Genomic DNA, 20,061 nt, shown 5'->3' with positions numbered 1-20,061 from the left:
GATCCTGCCATCTTCCATGCGGCTCACATGGCCAAGCCATCTCAAGCGCCGCTGACTCAGTAGTGTGTACAAGTTGGGGATGTTAGCCACTTCGAGGACTTCTGTGTTGGAGATACGGTCCTGCCACCTGATGCCAAGTATTCTCCGGTGGCAGCGAAGATGGAATGAATTGAGATGTCGCTCTTGGCTGGCATACGTTGTCCAGGCCTCGCTGCCATAGAGCAAGGTACTGAGGACACAGGCCTGATACACTCGGACTTTTGTGTTCCGTGTCAGTGCGCCATTTTCCCACACTCTCTTGGCCAGTCTGGACATAGCAGTGGAAACCTTACCCATGCGCTTGTTGATTTCTGCATCTAGAGAAACACTTACCATTTGAATAAATGCCCCTAATTGCTTACCAGAAAGTGATTTCTGCCGGTTTTGGAACGGACTGCGCTCTTGTCTTGTAACTGAGGGCCTGGAGCTATAATGTCTCCAGGTCTCAGCACATGAGCTTATCGCTCGCTCTGCTTCCCCTCCCTACCCACAACCCCATGCATCAATTTTGCCCTGAGTTTAAATCAAGACTCGGTTTTGTTACAGTTAAGAAAAAGTTGACGTATGCTATGTTGCAACTAAATTGGGGAAGTTCTTGTATTTGGACAGGAATCAAAAATGTCAGTTAAACAATGTTAAAAGTAAGTAAAATGTTTGCCAACTCTCTCATCTGGTGAAGAATAGAAACCAGTGGTAATGAGAGGAAGAGGAGAATAGAGTAAAATCTGGAAAAACAAATGAAAGAGAATCAATTCTTTGCCAGTTTTAGGTAGATTGCCTAGCTTATTGAATAAGAAGGTTAAGGTGGAGCAGGAGGATAAATAACAACCTTTTCACCTCTGGAACCTAAATATGAATTCACTCAGACAATGGGACTAAAGTCTCCTCTCCAATGGCTAAAGAGTTAGGGTAATAATTAATCGGTTTGAATCCAGATCAACTGGGCAAAGTCCAAAACACAATGCTGTGAATAATTTGATGCTATGGTGCTAAACTCACTGGTATTCTTATTTTCAGATTTCTATGCGGCATTTACATTTATTCAGGTGATAGGGGGTAATGAAAATCCTCTGACCACATTGAGTCTCAAATAAAGTGAAGGCCTGACAATGGACTAAAGCTGAAATAAAAGCAGACAAAGCTGGAGACACTCAGTTGGTCAGTCAGCATCTGTGGAAAGAGGAACGTAGGTTTAACATTTCAGGTTGAATGACATTTTGCCACCCTCCGTTGTCTTGATAGATCCGGAGAGACTCTGCAATATGCTCCATAGTCATTGCTTATCCAGAAAGACCTAGGTATGGAGATTCCTCTGGAAGAGCCATAGCTTCTTTGGAGGTAGAAGAATTGGAGTATCAGGAGGACTATCACTCAAATGGCACCTCAGTGATGGCTGCAGCAGGAATCCAAACTCAACTCACCAGTTAAGTGTTTACATTTGTTTAACAATATCTCTTTGTCACCATTTAACCCCACCTTCACAAAAATTATTAATTCTTCAATCCAGTATCCAGCCTACACCATCACATCACATCTAAACTCTTCAGCCCTACATGGTCATCCAAACCTACATAACATGAATGAATAACTGAGCACAACAGAAGTCCACAATTTTCTGTTTGATTATAACTTCCATGAATAGCTAAAGACAAAATAAGTCAACAATCTCTCTAATTAGAACCAACTCAAAAGTGAACACAAGCCATCCCATTCTTTCCATACTCTATGCTTGCATTGTGTGTCTAAATCTGCCTTTCTTTCTCCTATTCGACTGCATCTCCTAAGTGCAACTTGATGAGTTTCGCGATCAGTATTTGGCTGTTACTATGCTACAAAAGGCTTCTGAGACTTGGCTAGCAATTCTTTCATGACAGCTTGGCCCTGGGAGGCTGCACAGCTTGTCTGGAGCTTATGTCTGGGCCATCCGGGCATGTGCTTATGTCCTGAGAAATGGCCGCCTTATGCAGGGCCATGGCAGCCACTGCCATTTCACTGATCCTTGATTCTGTGTGTCAACTGATCAGCAAAATAGCTGGTTTAATGGTAGCTTTCAGATCATAAAAGTCCTGAGAGACAGCTGTTTGCACCACCAGAGACTGGAAGTCATTATGAAGCTTTCTGTCTAATCTATCCTCTACAGTCACAAGGGCAGCAATCTGTACTTCCCTAGTGTCAAAGTCACCGACTGGTCCAGGATCACTTTTGAGCTGAGGGCTGCTGCACTCATGCACTCTGTTGATGACTGCAACTGTATGTTTCTAACTCCAGTATGGTAACTATCCAAGCATCAGAAAAATGATCTGAGTCTGTGCTACGTCTTTCTTTCCCTTGTGTGACAGCCAAGCAGAAAGTCCATGCCAGGATCATTTTGCAACCATTTATTGGTTCTTTCAATGTCAAAAGTGCCACTTTAATATGCAAGGCAGCAGTCGTGCCTTGCAGTGATGCAACTTCAAGATGAATTGGAGAATGTAATTAGTAACCAGGAACTGCAACTACATGAAGTAATTTAGTTGAATAATAGGTCATGTTCTTAAAAAAAAAAATGTAATGGATGCTCATATTAGGAAAAGGATTGCTATTTCCTCCTAGACTTCCCACTTCAATGGCAAAAAATTCCACTTGGCAACAACATAAATGTAGCCGAGAAGTTCTTAAAGGGTTATGGTTTGATTGCAGATTTTTTTTCTGAAAGAACAGAACAGCATTATTTTTAGAAGCCAGAGTGATAATTACACACTCTAACTGAACAAAACATACAACAGATGAAAAGAGCTGCTGCTTAAACCAGTCATTATTCAAGCCTTTACAATCAGCATGGTGACATCACAAAGAACGTGAAGTAACAAAACATGTCTCTCTCTCTGTTGGTCAGGTTACAATCACCAGTAGTTTTTCATCAATAACTATAAAAGAGTGCCATCAGATTAAAGTGCAGTTTTGAATCTAGGCCACAACACAGTTTGGATGAGTGAGATGTTCAGAGCTTCAGGGAAGGCGGGGGTGGGGAGGAGGAATCAGCAGTGCACTGGTGTAATTTTCAATGATTTAATTTAATGTATTCAGCATTCTAAAACTGCTGCCCGTTTAGACTCTACAAAGATTTACTGTTTTGTATTATCATGAACAATAGAAGAAAATGTACGGAGAGAACAAACATCACAAGTGTGGGTTCATTAAAAAGAAACAAATAAAGAAACCTATCTCTCGAAAGCAAAGAAATAATGTTGCCTTCGTGGGAAGAAATGGTTTTAGGAAATGCTAATGGACAGAGGGGAAAAAACAGAATAAAATCTGAAACAGGTTTAGATAAAGACAGAGGGCTGAATTTTTAGGCCCCACACAGGGCGCGGGAATGGAGGTGGGTGGGGAACAAGAATATTGGGGTCGGCGGCCTGCCAGTTTCCCGATGCTGTTACCGGCTGCTCTGTCCCAGTTTCCAGGCCTCTGGCTCTGCTGATACATTCTAAGTTTCTCTGAATCTATGATCTTGCAAACAGATAGTACAGCAGTGATACGGCAGGCACAGTAATGGCTACTGTAGTCTATTAGGCCCACTCTTGAACAGTCCTGCCTCCATACCCGTCCCTATGGCCGTTAATTGGACACCAAACCGTGCTCCAGACCAATTAAGGGGGCACTCCCGTGAAACTCAGGGCCAGTGACTGTTTCCCCCGGGGGCGGGTTCAGGACATGGAAATGGTCCCGACTTCTGCTTCCCACCCCCAGAGGGAAAATCTTGCCCAGAGAGTCTGTAAATGCTAATGTGGCACTGGTGATGAGATCACAGAAAGAATGCACTGGAGTCCCAATCAGTTGTACCCTGGAGTGGTGAGGTGTATATACAATTATGCTCCTTCAAAACTAAATTTCTGATATTAGCCACATTACTGGAAGGGAAAGAGGCTGGAAAAGAATTATCACCATGCCATTGTTGTGCACCTTCTGGCAGTTGACTTACAGGGCCATTAACAATGGTCTCTCTTCTTGCCTGCAGGAAATGTGTGACTTGGGGACCAGTACAAGGAGAAAAAAATATAGGAACTTAATTGCCTCAGAAAATAATGGCATTCTCATTGGTGTGAATGAGTAGTGACCATTCCATGAGAAAATAATAAAATTAATTTTAGGCCTGTTTTGGAGGTTTAACTTAACCACCTCTGTCACATGATCTTCATTGGCACAAACCAAATAAATGTTAGATTTTAAAATATTTATACATTATATTATACAAAATATGAAAGAACATGTTTCCTGTCTATCACATTTCCTGTTGCACACATAACTTGTGTCAATTTTTGTGTTAGACATTAACTTAATTAGCACAAATTTCATGTTTATAAAACAGTGATGAATTAGAATTTAAACAATGATGAAAATGTGTCAAGAAATAAGCAGAAACTGAACCTATCAAATCCTTCAAAACATCTTCAAAATCCTTTAGGCCACAGCAAATTGGAACTCTGTAGTTGAGAATGCACCAATAAAAAGCAGGAAGTGAGTCAATGAAATCACTCAAAATATTTTTTATTTAAATTAGAGAGTTCACAGATTTAGTCCTTAAAATCAAGCTGGATAAAGGGAAGCAAATAACAGCTCTCTTTGGCACTACAGAAGAGTGGTCCAACAGATCTACTAGGCGATAGCTGAAAGTTTGAATGCTGTCAGCAATACCAAAAGACTGCGTTTCAAACACACAAGATGGGCTGAATTTAATGAGCCCGCCACCAGGATCGGCAGCAGGTGTGGAAAATGGTGGTGGTCCTGTGTGTCACATGTGCTGCCGCACTGCCACGATTATGTGGCGGGTGGCCATTTAACATAATGGAGGCGGTGGTCACTCCCAATCACGTGACAGGGATGGGAGGCGAGACGCCAATCACGGCATCAACTGACATTGGATCAGGTGCTGGTGCCACTTTTAAAAGCCTGCGAGCCCTGCATTCACTCCCGCCTTGCATTCTACAGAAGATCATTATGCTGTTAGGCTTAGAAATTCATATCACTGTCAACTTTAACAATCATCCCCCCAGGAAGACTGAAGAGGATGGCATAGGTCAGAGCAAGGGTGGCCCCATGCTTCAGTGATGCCTCCCTGCTGATTGTCCTCCAGGCTGCAAGGGAAATGCAGGAGTTTCTCTTCCCCAGCGAGGGCAAGAAGAGGTCCTCCCGCCTGACCAAGCAAGGCTGGACGGAGATCATAGAGGAGATCAGCAGCCAAGGAGTCACCCGACGCAACTGGGTGCAGTGCAGGAAGAGGGTCAATGACCTCGTGCATTCAGCCAAGGTGAGTGCTATGTTCCAATCCTCTTTTCTGGGGTTTGGATGTTATTACAGGGTGTACAACATGGTGAAGGTGCCACTGCCATCCCAAAGACAGCAAGGTTATAATATCATCAAGACAGATGCATGGTTGCTTCTGGGAAACCTCACCTCACCTCACTTACCACTTCATAATGACATGTTCAATCCACCTACTGCCTGCCTTCTTTCTCAACGCCCCATATGGAGCAACCTTCCTGAGCAAGATCTACCAGTAGACATTCTTGTGACAAACCCCATCTATCGAATGGCAGGCTTTGAACTACCACGGCATGGGTGGTCCTTGCTAAACAGGTTCAGGACAAGTCAGGGCCCCTGTGCAGCCAACCTCCACCACTGGGGTCTCAGTACTTATGCATTTGTGGAGAGACACAAACAATGCTGCACATTACCGAGGAGTGTCCCCTGTACAGACTAATCACCTTAAACTCAGCACATTTGGAGGCTATCGCTTGGCTCCGGGGATTTGCATTCGCTAAATAATAAATAAATAAATAAATAATCTTGGAAACAAGTCACATTTGTTCATAGCTCAGCCCCAGTAAATCCCATGACAGCATGAGTCAGTATGAGATATATCACACCACACAGTTGGTGACAAGGGGCCCATGGTAGTAGAGCAGTCATGTGAAACGTATGCCAATTTATAATTTCAACGTCCTTACACTTGCAGGAGAAGAGGGCCCATAACAGGAGGGAGGCAGCCAGGATCGCTGGCGGTGTCCCAGACTTATGTCCTCTCAGCCAAGACGAGGAAGAGGCCTCAGAAGTAGCAGGGAGCCAAGTCGGACGAGTTATATCTGACGGGGAGACCAGGGTCCCTGCACAAGAGAGTGATTACTACCGTTCATTGAAAAATTCATTAATGAGGGAGAGCTATCTCAGCCATGTTTGCCATAACGGGATATGTACAGCCTAACCCATATGTTTTTGTTCTATCATGCAGGTCGGCATTCGCAGGTGACTGCAGCCCCAGAGGGACACCCATCAACCTCTGAGGAAGACTACCCAGAGGATGTACCATCCCATGACTCTCCTGCACCTTCCACCACATAGATACTTTCACCTCGGTGGGTAATCGATCAGCCGTAGAATCAGGGCCACAAGCTGGTGACAGCACTACACACGCACCACAGCAGCTGGCTGAGGTTGAGACAGTGAGGCCTCCGACAGTCGGAGGACTGTAGGTGGTTAGGCCCATGTTGAGCCCCAGGTCGATGATGAGCTTCTGGTGTCTACAGCACAGAGCATGCTGGAGTTTTTTAGATTTTTTAGATTTAGAGATACAGCACTGAAACAGGCCCTTCGGCCCACCGAGTCTGTGCCGACCATTAACCACCCATTTATGCTAATCCTACACTAATCCCATATTCCTGCCACATCCTCACCAGTCTCTATATTCCCCTACCACCTACCTATACTAGGGGCAATTTATAATGGCCAATTTACCTATCAACCTGCAAGTCTTTTGGCTGTGGGAGGAAACCGGAGCACCCAGAGGAAACCCACGCAGACACAGGGAGAACTTGCAAACTCCACACAGGCAGTACCCAGAATTGAACCCGGGTCGCTGGAGCTGTGAGGCTGCGGTGCTACGGTAGGGAGAGTAAGGCAACATCTGTCAGAGATGCCAGAGGCTATGCGCAGCCATGAGCAGACGATGCATCACCTTGACCATGAGTTCAAATCAGCAGTGGCAAGGTGAGAGAAGGATCAGGAGCCTGGAGACTTTTCCCACTCCTAGTCTTTCTCTGGTGAGCAGGGAGGTTCCATCGAGCCTTGAGAGGGAGGAGGAGAGGCTGCGCTTCACATTCTGGGGGCTCCCCTCAGGGTGTTTCGAGTGTGGATACTGGTTCCTCAGCCCCTCTGCCAGTGAGCTCAGCTCCAGCAGTCACAATGCCTGGGAAAGTCCTGCAACACACAAGAAACCTTTAGGCAGCTGGGGCCTTCCAGACCTTATGCACCCAGAGAATGACTGCTGAAGTCATCTCAGGTCAAGGGGCAGCCTGATCAGCAGCCTGCCTCCAGCACAGCTGCTAGCTGGGGTCACACTGCGTAGGAGCACCCGCAAGTGTATCAAGAAACTCACCAAGCCGTAGTGTCAAGGTTTGAAAAGGTTCATATCTGGGACAGTGTAACACCTCCCACTGTGATGATCTAAGAGAAGACATGAGAGAAAGAGACTTGAAGAGAAGAGAAGCAGCATGGCTTCAGTGGAGTTAGACATACTTCAGTAAAGCGGTATACTGTTCTTTAATATGTAATAAACTAGTTATTGTTAAAATTTACCAAAGACTTAGTAATCATTCCTAGCTAGACAAACCAAACATACAACAGTGGTGGTCCTTGCCATACAACATCGTGGCAGCTATGAAGTCCCAGACTTGCCTGGATGAGTGCAGCTCCAACAACACTCAACAAGCTCAACACCATCCAGGACAAAGCAGCCCACTTGATTGGCACCCCATCCACAAACATTCACTCCCTCCACCACCAACTAGTGGCAATAGTGTGTACCATCTACAAGATGCACTGCAGCAACACACCAAGGCTCCTTAGACTGCACCTTCCAAATCTGCAACCTCCACCACCTAGAAGGACAAGGGCAGCAGATGCATGTGAATACCACCACCTACAAGTTCCCCTCCAAGCCACACACCATCTTGACTTGGAACTATATCACCGTTCCTTCACTGTTACTAGGTCAAAATCCTGGAACTCCCTTCCTAACAACACTGTAGGAGTACCTACCCCACATGGACTGCAGCGGTTCAAGAAGGCGGCTCACCACCTCCTTCTCAAGGGCAATTAGGGATGGCAATAAATGCTGTCCTAGTCAGTGATGCCCACATCCCATGAACGAATCAAAAAAAAAACGTTGAAAGACAATTTTAAAGAAGTTTGGAAAGTCAGACCTGAAAATGTGGTGCCAAAATTCCAGAAATCAAGAGGCTGTGAGGAGCCCCAGGGCTGCTCCATGGATGAAGTAGAGACACAGAGGGTGAGGGAGTTGGCTTCCAGAGGCATTCAGGCTGCACCACAGAGGCATGGTGATCTGTGAAAAATATCCTGGTCCAGCGATCGTAGGCTTTGAGTCAGAGAGCCAATCAACAGTCAGGGAACTGGTGAGCAACCCTTAAAAAAGGGTAGAAAATTGATTTTAATGGCGCATTGGGCAGGCAGCACTGGGAAAATCAGATCCCTAGCATGAGCAGATGCGAGGTTAGCGCCATTACACATGGCAACCCCGAGGCAGCACGACTAAAAAGCAGTTGCAAATACTCAATACTCCAGGGTAAGGGAGTGAAGAGATTATTGATATAACGCTGTAAAGCTGTTTTCAAAAAATAAATAACTAGTCTAGCAGTGAGATTCCCCAGGGAAAGATAGTGATCGCAGCGGGAGTCAGTGTGAGGCAGAGCAGTATGGGAATACTTCCAATACTAGAAGGCAAATTTAGAACAGCAAGTAAACTATCCAGAAAGCTTAGAAAAGCCATGGATCTTTATTTATGCTACCAGAGAGGTTTGGGCACATGAAAGAACCAAATCAAATGCAAAACTGGTCACTTTGGAGAAAAAGATTTTTGAGGTACAGAATTCCTTCAAAATTAGACAGAAACTCTGAAGCAGAACCAGTCAACACATTACTTTATTCCATTGGAGCAATAGCAGGCAATGTTATTGCAGGACAAGGCATTAATGAGACATCAGATAAATTTGAAGAAGTCTTAAAAGCCTTTGATAATTATTTCAACCTGAGCAGCAACAAGATTCTAAAAAGGGCCAAATTCAACAGAAGGGTCCATAAACTAGGTGAAACAGTAGATCCTTTTATTAATGAAGTTGACAGGCTAGTTGATTGATGCGAATATGGAAACCTAAAAGCATAATAGGAGATTGTATAGTAGTAGAATCCCTAACAGATTCATTGCAGTCTAAGGAAAACCTCACTCTAGAAAAAGCAATACAGCTGGTGAGACAAATGAGAGGTCCGTAAGCAGAACACAGCAATCCTGAGAGGTGAAGAAAAACCTTGGGCTGAATTTTATGCCCCCCCAAAGAGCAGGATGGTGCCGGGGGTGGGGTGACATAAAATGGAGTGGGAGGCTCCGGGGGCTCTTCCCAATTCCTCTCTCGCCTCCGCTGTCACTTTACACAGGGCGGCGATGGTGATAAACAGCCCTCCCGCCCAGGCCAATCAAGGCCCTTAAGCGGCCAGTTAATGGCCACTTAAGGGCCTTTGCCCGCCTCCACATGGATTTTATGCGTGGCAAGTGGGCATCCTAGACCCGAGAAAAGCTACCCGACAAAAGCAGGCGGCTTTCTGACTGCCTCGGGATGGGGGGCGGCCCTCATGATTGGGCACCCTGTGCCCGACAGAGGGCCGCTCCCAATGACCCAACCACTCCCAACACCCAACACGCCCCCGATCCCCCCATTTGATCACCCATGCCTCACCGATCATTCTGGTGAGGCCACAAAAACTTACCTGCGTTTCAGGGTTCCCCGACATCTTCTTCACGATGCTGGATGCAGTCCCAGCAGTGGCCACCGCTCCCAGTGGAAGCAGGTGGAAGTCCCGCCTCAGACTAATTAAAGCCCGGGGACCCACAAAATATGGGTCGGATCCCCAGGCCAGGCGGAAGCGGGTTTGCCACAGACTTTTCAGTTGGTGGACAGCTCCCATCCACCTAGGGTAAAATCCCAGCCCTTGGTTCAGGAAACCTCCAGTGACCATATGGTTCCTTAAGCACAGGACTGTAAAAGAAGCACCAGAAAAGTAGGTACACTTGGGAGGGAAAGTGCAAGACACCATAAAACCCTGCCAGCGCTATGGCACCAAAAAGACCCACAGGCCTGAACAGTGTCCTGGAAACAAAGCAGAATGCTTTCACTCCAAGAAAGTTGGCCATTTTGAGAAGATGTGCCAAAGTAAAACCTCTACTTTCACAGTTTCTAAAGGTAAAGTCTTCACGCATAGAGCTATTCATGAAGTTGAACAATCTCCATCAGAAGAGAAATCAAAAACTTCCTTGGTGAGATCAATGACCTAGTCATGCATTCTGGAATGCAGATATAGACGTCAATGGATAGATCACCAACTTTAAACTAGACACTGGAGAAAGTGTAACAGTTTTATCAGACATCAAACTGTGGTTATCAACGCATTGCCTGCAACCAACAGAAACTCAGTTACAAGGTCCAGGAGGGATTGAACTGAAAGTCAAGGAAAGCTACAGGCAACGCTCCAGTACAACGGAAAGCAGATATTGGAAACACTGTATGTTCTACAGAATTAAGAATTTTCTCTTTTAAGTAGAAAAGATATACCTTAATCTTATCAGGAAAGTGGAAGAAGTTAAGCAACAAGAATCCAGGAGTCACTTCCAAAAAGACTTGCTGAAATTATTTACTGGTCTTGGAAGACTTAAACTGAATATCGTATTACTTTGCGAAAAGATGCTAAACCTGTATGTCTTTTCATGCCTAGGAAGATAGCACAACCACTAATGAAGCAACTCCAATGTGGATTAGCACCATCAGAACCCAAAAAATTACTGCCAGGGCTAGAAGTCCAAGATTATCAGAGAGTTCATGATAGAGAAAAGTCTTACTGAAAGCAACAAGCTTATAACTATAACAGAAGACATTGTATCAGGAACCTCCCCAAGATGATGGAAGGAGAAAAGGTATGGGTACGAGACCCAGGCAGAGAAGCAGTAATCATCCAGAGAGATGATTATCATCAGAGATCTTATTTAGTACATACTTCAGAAGGTACTATAAGAAGAAACAGGAAAAATCTTATTTCTATTCATCAAAGACGTCAATCAGTCATATATTTGGATGAACCAAATGTTGAACCTGGAATTCAGAAAGCCCTGGATACTACAAATCTCAATTAAGGTCATCCAAGTCAAGAAACAAGAGTTCAGACTAAGACTATTGATCTTCCGCATCTGTCAACAACATGATCAGGGAGAGTTGTGAAGCCTCCTGACAGATTGAATCTTTGAGGTCAGAGACTTGGGGGGGAGATGGGATAGTATGTAAAAATAAAAATGAATGAACAAAAAAAAATGGAAAAATACTTGAGGGGAGGTGTAGTATAAGGGTTTGAAAGGGTTAATGTCTGGGAGAGTGTGAGTAACACCTCCCACTGTGATGATGTAAGAGATGACATGAGAGAGAGAATTGAAGAGAAGAGAAGCAGCATGGCTTCTGACAACTGAGTGGCTTACTAGGCCATTTCAGAGAGCAAATAATAGTCAACCACATTGCTGTTGGTCTGGAGTCAAATGTAGGCCAGACCAGGTAAGATTTCCTTCCCTAAAGGACATTGGTGAACGAGATGGGTTTTTACAATAATCGATGATAGTTTCATGGCACCATTACTGAGACTAGCTTTCAATTCCAGATGTTTATTAATTAATTGAATTTAAATTCCACCAGCTGCCATGGTGGGATTTAAACCCATATTCCCAGGGCTTTAGCCTGGGCCTCTGGATTACTAGTTCAGGATTCAGGCTCTTTTTGCCGCTCTATCTCATTATTTTCCCTAACATCGGACTACTCATGCCCAGTTATGTGTGTTGGCATTTCTCAACAGCACTGGATCAAGTATCTAATAAAGTCAAGCTGATACCACCTTGGAAATTGTCAATGCTATAAATTTTCCTCTTGTTTGTTTACTTGTGGTTCACTCACTGAGTGTATCTAGGCCATCCTCCACCATAGCCGACATGGTCTATAGCTTTGTTTTGCATTTATCTGAATTCTTTATAGTTTCCTCAGTCTTACTAGGGCATAGGTGAAATCAGATTGTTCCGGTTTTATACATAGATCATTTCCAAGAGCACAGTGACAGGAAAGTGAAAGCATTAAGTGGCTAAAAGCAGCAATCAATAGGTACAGAAGCTGAGGGAGGAAAGCAGCGAAAACATCTCAGTGAGAAACTTGGCATGGTATTTGGGTGGGCAGTAGAGAGCAAGGATCTTAAGAGGCAAGAGAGGTGCAACCAAGTGAAAAGCTCAAAGGAAGAGAAAGCGCCAGAAGAGTAGGGGAAACAGACCAAAATATGATTTGGTGATAAGGGCTGCAGCACCACTGTGGCAGTCTGGATGGAGAAAGTGGTGGATGCCACATGGGGAGGATTTATTGAGAGGAAAAGTGTGATCACCCATCAGACATATTTCCATCAAGCCCATGATGTCAATTTAATCTTCCACTATAAGTTCATGGATGGCATGGGCCTTGCTCACAAGACATTCTGGAGAAAGATGCGGAGAGTGGTGGTGATAATCGATCTGCTGGGAGAGTCCACAGGATCAGTGCTGGGAGGAGAGAAAGGGACGGGAAGGAGATTGACAAAATTAGCTCCCAGCGGGCTTGCTGGGCGGGTAGGTCATCAAGAGAGTAGGATGGGAACGTTGAGATAACTACTTGTAAGAAGGCAGTGATGAGTGCCTCAATGGGCTGTTCTGAGGATGCCTAGAGTGGCATAGAGGGAAACTGGAGCTTATTTATGAGGGATTCAATCCTGGGACATCAGGAGAGTTGGAAGGTCAAGGAGTGAAGGGTTGTGGTATTTATTTGGGGGGCAGAGTACCCGAGAGGGGAGAAATGAAAGGAGGCATGATGACAGGAGAGAGGGGCTTAAGAGGGGTAAGGAGAAAAGAATGAAAAAAGGGATGCAAAAGTGACGGGCTTGGGTCTGGAGCAGCAGCCAAAATGCGCAAGCAAATGGACACACAAAAACTCAAGCTACATAGGCATGGTTACATAGCTAGATTAGGATAGATAAGTCCAATAAATGGGGGATAGAGGGAGACAGTAGGAGGGAGTTAAAGTTAGAGATCCCATAGTGGGATAAAGTTCACATAGGTAGGGTGGAGTCAGCTTGGAGGATTAATGAACTGATGTCCAGGTTCAGAGACGGGCATGGAGGCAAGTGAGTCCAGAAGCTATTTGAAGGGGGGGATGTATCAGAGGATGCACTACTAGAGGTATTTCCATGGGAATTATGAGGGAGGAGGTGTGCAGAATTGATTGCAGGATGAAATACGGTGACAAAGTTGGAGATCACTGTAAGATCCAGAAGCGGCAGAGAAATGGACTTTGGCACAAGAGATTGAATTTCTGGCCAGGAATCCCACTGTCGCAAAGTAAAGCTGAAAAACCAGTCAGACCCCAGTATGACCGTCATAAGCTCAGCAGATAACAACACCCATGGAGTATGGGCTATAGGCTAGATAAAAATACTTTAAAACATGAGCAATTAAATAGAAGAAAAACAGCAGCTGATTCTTAGAGTGAAGTTCAGTGAATAGATAAGAATGAAACCAGGCGAGTGCTGGACATCAGTGGAGAGGCACTGGAACAGAATTTCATGGTCTGCAGACAGGTTGAGAAGGATGAGGAGGGCTGGTTTACCTTCATCATATTCAACTTGGATGTCATTTGTGACTTTGGTAAGAGTCATTTCAGTACAATGGCAAGGCAGAAACGTGATTGGAGGAATTCAAATATGAACTACTGAGAAAAAAGGGCACAGATTTGAGAGGTGCCAACACATTCAAGACCTATGGAAGAAAAAATGCATTAAAAAATATAGAAGTTTCAATTCCATGCCACTGTAAAAATATGTTTTCTGCATATGGAAGGAGTTAGGGAAGTTTAACAGTTATAAAGATGTTTGTTCTAACCCCCTCAGTTATGAAGATATTAAAGTTTTCAGAGCGGAGATTAATTTCAGTAACATGAAGCCTGTCTGTGCTGCTGACCTCCACTCTTCAATGCAGCTTCTTGCTAGAAAAAAATGTTAAAGGGCAGAATTCCTTAGCATCTACACTTACATCAATTTTGGAAAATGCTAATTTCAGGGAGCTGCAGCTTTAACAGAGCATTACATTCAAGTAATTTTACTGGTTTCCGGGCCACTAATAAGCTTTATGGCACAATGAACTGCATGTTTACACAGCTAGTTTTATCACTGCTGCTCTGAAACACTTTAATACAATGACAAATCAACAAGCTTTGCCATTCAGCATTACTGTATTCAGCCATAGGCTTAGCAATGTTAAATACCAGAGTTTAGTTCTATTCATCTGCTATTATCACTCACTGTTTTGAGCATGCTTCACTTGCTGTAGTCATCATTCCATTCTGCATGTGTCAGCAAAACAAACCCATTGCATATGTTTACTGAATGTATAATGACCTCGCATACAGATATTAAGTAGCACAAATTAATTAGAGTTACAGGATCTAAATATTAATTTATGAATAAATGTCCTATTGCAGCACATCAGTAGGCTATTACTGCTTGATGTAGACTATTTAAAGATTGTAGTTTCAACAAGTATTTAATGTCTTTGAACACGTATGTGCATTGTAGAAATAAATGTAATTTTTTTATTACATTAAGATTTGTCAGTGAAGAAAACCTACCTTTCATTTGCAACTGCCGTTTTCACTTTAAGCATTGCTTTTAAAAAGCATACATTCAGAATGCAAAGCTCTTGAGTGATGATTTGCTTTTTTTTCCTTTTGGACTCATCAAATTCAATAATGTGAACACTGCCAACAATCCAACATTTTTTCTTTTGTACCTGGAAACAGTATCAAGCACGCCCAAGTTAGGACTAACAATGGCCAGCTATATTCAGGGCTTCTCTGATTGCTCAAAGAATGCATTTCAGTGAGTCTCAAATGGCAGAGTCCCACTGTTCTCTTGGACTCATGGTCGGTCTGAGCAAGAACTGCTAAAATCATCTGTTAGTGTCACAATTGGCCTGTTTTGTGCTATGGACGCATGGGACTGGGTTGAGTTCTCTTGCACACTGTCTGAAGGAGGAGACCTTCATCCCAGCTGTTTGGGCTGGATTCAAAACTAGTTCCAGGAATTTGACAGTCTTATAGTGCAGAGCAGTGAGGTAATGCACCCTGCCAGCCAGTGTCTGAGCACTAAACATCTTGCAGCATTTTATGAAACTTGATGAAAATTATACCCACAACCAATGATCCCAAATGAAACAAAGTATTACAATACTCAAACTATATACATTTTGTAATATTTGTTAATCAAATGTTGAGGTGAAATTAAAAAATGCAACAAAATCTTTGTGTATAATCTTATTATCCAATATGTTTGACTAAAGTCATATAGTAAATGAGGCAGGATTTAAGCTACTAGCAACTCTTTGTTTTCCCACTGCATAGGGAAATACTTTGACAAGTTAATCAAGCAGTACGTGCATCATACAGGATTCTTATGGCATTAGGATAAGGGTATTTGAATAATGGACATCAGCCTTTAAAAAGTGATGAAATTATCCCTCAACTGAGATAATTATACCTAAGTCACTAGGACAAGGAATAAAATACAAAACTAGATATTGTGATTGGTTATGTTTGCTAATTGGGCATAAAGTGGGTGAAACTAATTGGATAAATGATTGCAGAGCCATTGGCCTGAATTTTACCGATCAGGCGGATAACCCAATATCGGGGGGATATCCGGGTCGGCGGCAAGCACAGGCAAGCAGCGGGACTTCCTCCACGATTTTACCAGGAAGAGCCAATTCAGGACCGACAGGCAGAAGAGCCAGCCAATTAAGGGTGGCGGGAGGGTCACAGTGTCTGCAGCTTACTTGGAGGTGCCATTTCTAAAGGCAGGTGTGCAGCATTCAGACAGGTTGAAGACACAGGAAAAAAGAAGGGGGTTTACAGCAACAGAGGCAGTGGAGGAATGGCTTCAGCACGAGGAAGGGTTGCTCCATGATTCAGTGAAGCCTTCTTGGAGGCACTCCTGCAGGCAATCAGAGAAAGGAGAGATGTCCTGTTTCCAACAGAATGGAGCAGGAGGCCAACAAAACTGACCAAAAAGGCACAGCTGGAAGTGTCAAGCCACAGGAACACTGGGGATGCAGAAACAGTAATCTCCCTTAGACAGGGTGAAAATTTCTCAACATTTGCAGGTTCAGGGGATGCATGGCAATGCTCTCCATGCAATGAGTTGCCAATGAATGAGCGGTCATCTTATTTTAAGCAGCAGAGTGCATCTGTTGACTGTTCCAGTCTCTCCTATCTTCTCCTATGTCTCCCACAGGGCCAGCTGCAGAGGGGCAGGAATCCATCCTATGACAAGTTCCTGAGGAGTTAGAGGAGGAAGACACTTTGGAGCCTGCACATCACATCTTACTAGCGCACCTAGCACCACTGCAGATAGTCGCACCTCAGTAGGTCCTCCTGCAGTATTAGAAATGGTGGCACTTGGTGAAGCACATATCACATCAGAGCTGGAGGATCCAGAAGAGGCAGAGTTGGTTGTGGCCAGTCCCCCTCGGAAGATGGAGGACAGGTACAGCCCTGCTCAGCAGGGTAAAGATGCAGTGCCTTGGGAGTCACAAAACAGGAGCAGCAGCTGTTTCACTTAAATCATGTCTCTCCAGCAGCAGGTGAGAAACAGACCAGGGCTCCTGATACACTGAAAAGCTCAGAGGATGCAAATCCATTGCAAGACACTGCATCACTTTATTCCAACACACCCTCCACCAGCGCAGATACATTCACATCGCTGGGCATTGTTGCATGTGTAGAACAGGTGGCACAATCTGGTGAGGACTGCACAGACACACAGGAGAAAATAACAGAGGCAGTGACTTGGAGGAATGAGGAGAGGCCCAGCGATGCTCAGCTCCATGCAGATGGAGAAGACAGCAGGCTGCCCCCACATCAACTCCAGTTGCAGGGGGAGGAGCCCGTAGCAGTGACTGCAAGAAAGCAGTGAAAGGGATGACTAGCGCTTGGGGTTTCACTGGATAATAACAATTTGTTAAGTGCAGAAGCCTTTAATATTTAACAAGAATTAAAGGTCTTGACATTCAATGTATAATGACTTATGGTGTATTTATTTTTATGCAATAGTTGACAATGATCTGATGTGGAATCAAATAGATGGATGGTATGTAAAAGTGAGTGCCTCATGAGCGTCTGTGTTAACAAAAGGCCATGGCATATAGTGCTGATGGGTACAGAGAGATGCTAAGGATCTCTTGTGAAAGATCAGCAAAGTTGCCTCTGGGAGAAATCTTCTTGGTTTGATTGCCCCTTGCACTTGTCCTTGTGTGAAGGATCTGCTGATCAGAGAGTCGCAAATCTCCCTGCCACGCATGTCACAGTCCAGTCCCAGGGTACTGTCTTCATCGGCTGACATTTGTTGAGGTGCTTCATGCTCATCCTCCTCTAAGGAAGCCACTCACTCAGTGTCTTCCTCTGGTTCCAGCTACTCCCTTCTGGAACGCCAAGTTGTGCAATGCGCTGCAGACGACAATGATGCAGGATACCCTTGAGGGTGTGTATTGTAGGGCTCCTCCAGATCTATTGAGGCATCTAAACCTTAGCTTCAAAAAGCCAATGGCCTGCTCAATGGTGGCCCATATATTCATATGGCAGCAGTTTTACCTGCCCACTGCCTGTGTGTTGGTGTTGTATACAGGGCTGAGAAACCATAACTTCAGTGGATACCATGGTTCCCCAGGATCCAGCTATGAAGGTGTTTGGGTGGCTGGAACAGCTGAGGCAATTGGACCAGTCTAAGGATGTAGGAGTCATGGCATCTTCCTGGAAACCTTGCATACACCTGCATGATCTGATTACAATAGTTGCAGATAACTTGAACATTCAAGGAGTGGAACCCGTTCCTGTTCATAAAGGTGCCTGGCTGCTCTGAGGGAGCCTTGATGGCCACATGAGTACAGTACATAACGCCCTGCATCTGAGGAGATCCAGCCGTAGTCCCGAAGCCAACTGTCTTCTCGGCCTGACTGGCCTGATAGGTTATGAACTTGATATATTGATTAGCCTGATGGTACATGGTAGAGCATGGCTACCCGACCCGAACCCAACAGGGCCCGTGACATTCCGGGTTTGGCATTTGGGCTCGGGTCGGGCTGGGCCAGGTCGGACACACTCTATCACCATCTCTGGTAAGTGGCTCCAATGTTAATGTACTTTTTGGACTTGAAAGGTGATTTTGTTACAGTTTTTTTAAGCTTGTGCAGATAAGGAACAAAGTGAAAAATGGAAGGTGGATTAACTGATGGTTGGGTCTGGTCAGGTCGGGCGCGGGAAAAAATGAAAGGACACAGGCCGGGATGGGTTTGGGGTCGGATGTGGTTCTGTCGGGCTTGGGTCGGATTTCATTTGCAGACCCAAGCCAGCCTTTAGTACATGGCATACATGACCTCCTTTATGCAGCGACGGGCTGCTGGCTGAGAGATTCCACATAGATATCCAGACAATCCCTGGAATGAACCATAGGTGAAAAAGCTGAGCTCCAACTTCACCATTAAGGCTACAGCCATTGGGAATCCACCATTTCCCATTGGCATCAACTCTTGCTCCAGCATAATGCACAACTCCGCACCACCACCCTGAAGAGACCCAGTCTTCATAGATATTGGTGCTCAGACATCGCCATGAAGCTGAGCCTCTGACACCCTTTGAACTGGGTAGTGCCTTCTGCAACCAAGAGGCTGCCCTTTTGCCCCTATGCATCCTCCTCATCCACGTCCAATGGCTTCCTCAACCGACTGGAGCTCCCATGGAGGCTTGAAGAGGCACTCCATGTGGTTGTATACTCATCTCTGTGCCACTCTCCTCCACATTGGAGGAGTCAAAGTCTGAAAGTATTGAGCCCACAGTCAGATGAAGCCTCCACTGTGATAAGCCTCCAGTGGCTGCTGTGGACTTGGGAGACACCTTTCCACTAGCAGCATTTTACTTTGGTCCCACCCTCTGCAGTGCCTCCAAAACCGATTGCATCACTTCTTCAAAACATAACCTGCAGATAGCTTCAAAGTATGGCTGTCAGTTCCCTCCACAACTCAACTGCCACTCAGTGAAGACTGTGGCTCTCCAGGGAGGCAGTCACTGATCTCTGCACCATGCTGTAGGACAAGCTAGGAGCCATGGGAGTTGGTGGACACCCAATGCCAGTGGCACTGAGGATCACCATGGCTCTCAACTTCTACACCGCCATGCCTTTCCAGGGATCCACTGGGGTCATGTGTGGGAATTCCAAACTGCGACCAATTGATGCATCAAAGAGGTGACCAATGCCATGTTCAAGAGGGAGACAATGATATATGCACTACTGCACTGATCCAGACAGTCAAGCAGAGAGGCCAATTGGGTTCGGGGACATCGCTGGATTCCCCCAGGTGCAGAGTGTGATCATCAAGGCTCCTTCAGACCAGCCAGCAGCTTTCATCAACAGAAAGGGCTTCCATTCCATCAATGTCCAACTTGTCTGCGATGACTAAAAGCAGATCCTTCAAGTGTGTGCACAGTTCCCAGGAAGCAGCCACGACTCCCATATATCTCAGCAGTCCTTTGACCCTGAGCCTCCGGGCATTTTCTGCACAGTTGGTAAAATCAGAAAAAGGTAGGAAAATAGGTGACATTTTTCAATGCCTCCCCTCTCTGCAGCACCAGCTTGTGCCGCACACAGCAGGCCACCACAATATACAAGACTCTGACTGGGTCATATTGAGGGCTCCACCAGATCGATCTAGGCACCTGAATTGTATATTCAGAAGACTAATGGCCTGTTCAATGATCACTCTGGTTGACCCATGGAGTGTATTGTACCTCTCCTCTACAGCCATGCGTGGGTTCTCACAGGCGTGAGCAG

At 45.0% G+C, this 20,061-nt stretch overlaps 1 protein-coding gene across 1 annotated transcript in view; it reads left to right on the top strand.

The window, feature by feature from the left end:
* Nucleotides 1-1,322: 1,322 nt before the first annotated feature.
* LOC137376414 (uncharacterized protein C2orf73-like) overlaps nucleotides 1,323-20,061 on the top strand; it is a 128,581-nt gene continuing 109,842 nt past the window's right edge. The window contains exon 1 of the mRNA XM_068044933.1: nucleotides 1,323-1,462. The gene's annotated coding sequence lies outside the window, so the exon portion shown is untranslated. The remainder of the gene's footprint in view (nucleotides 1,463-20,061) is intronic.

The sequence above is a fragment of the Heterodontus francisci genome, chromosome 13, assembly GCF_036365525.1.
Source record: "Heterodontus francisci isolate sHetFra1 chromosome 13, sHetFra1.hap1, whole genome shotgun sequence".
Lineage (NCBI taxonomy): Eukaryota > Metazoa > Chordata > Chondrichthyes > Heterodontiformes > Heterodontidae > Heterodontus > Heterodontus francisci.
This window is presented reverse-complemented; position numbering and strand designations above follow the sequence as displayed.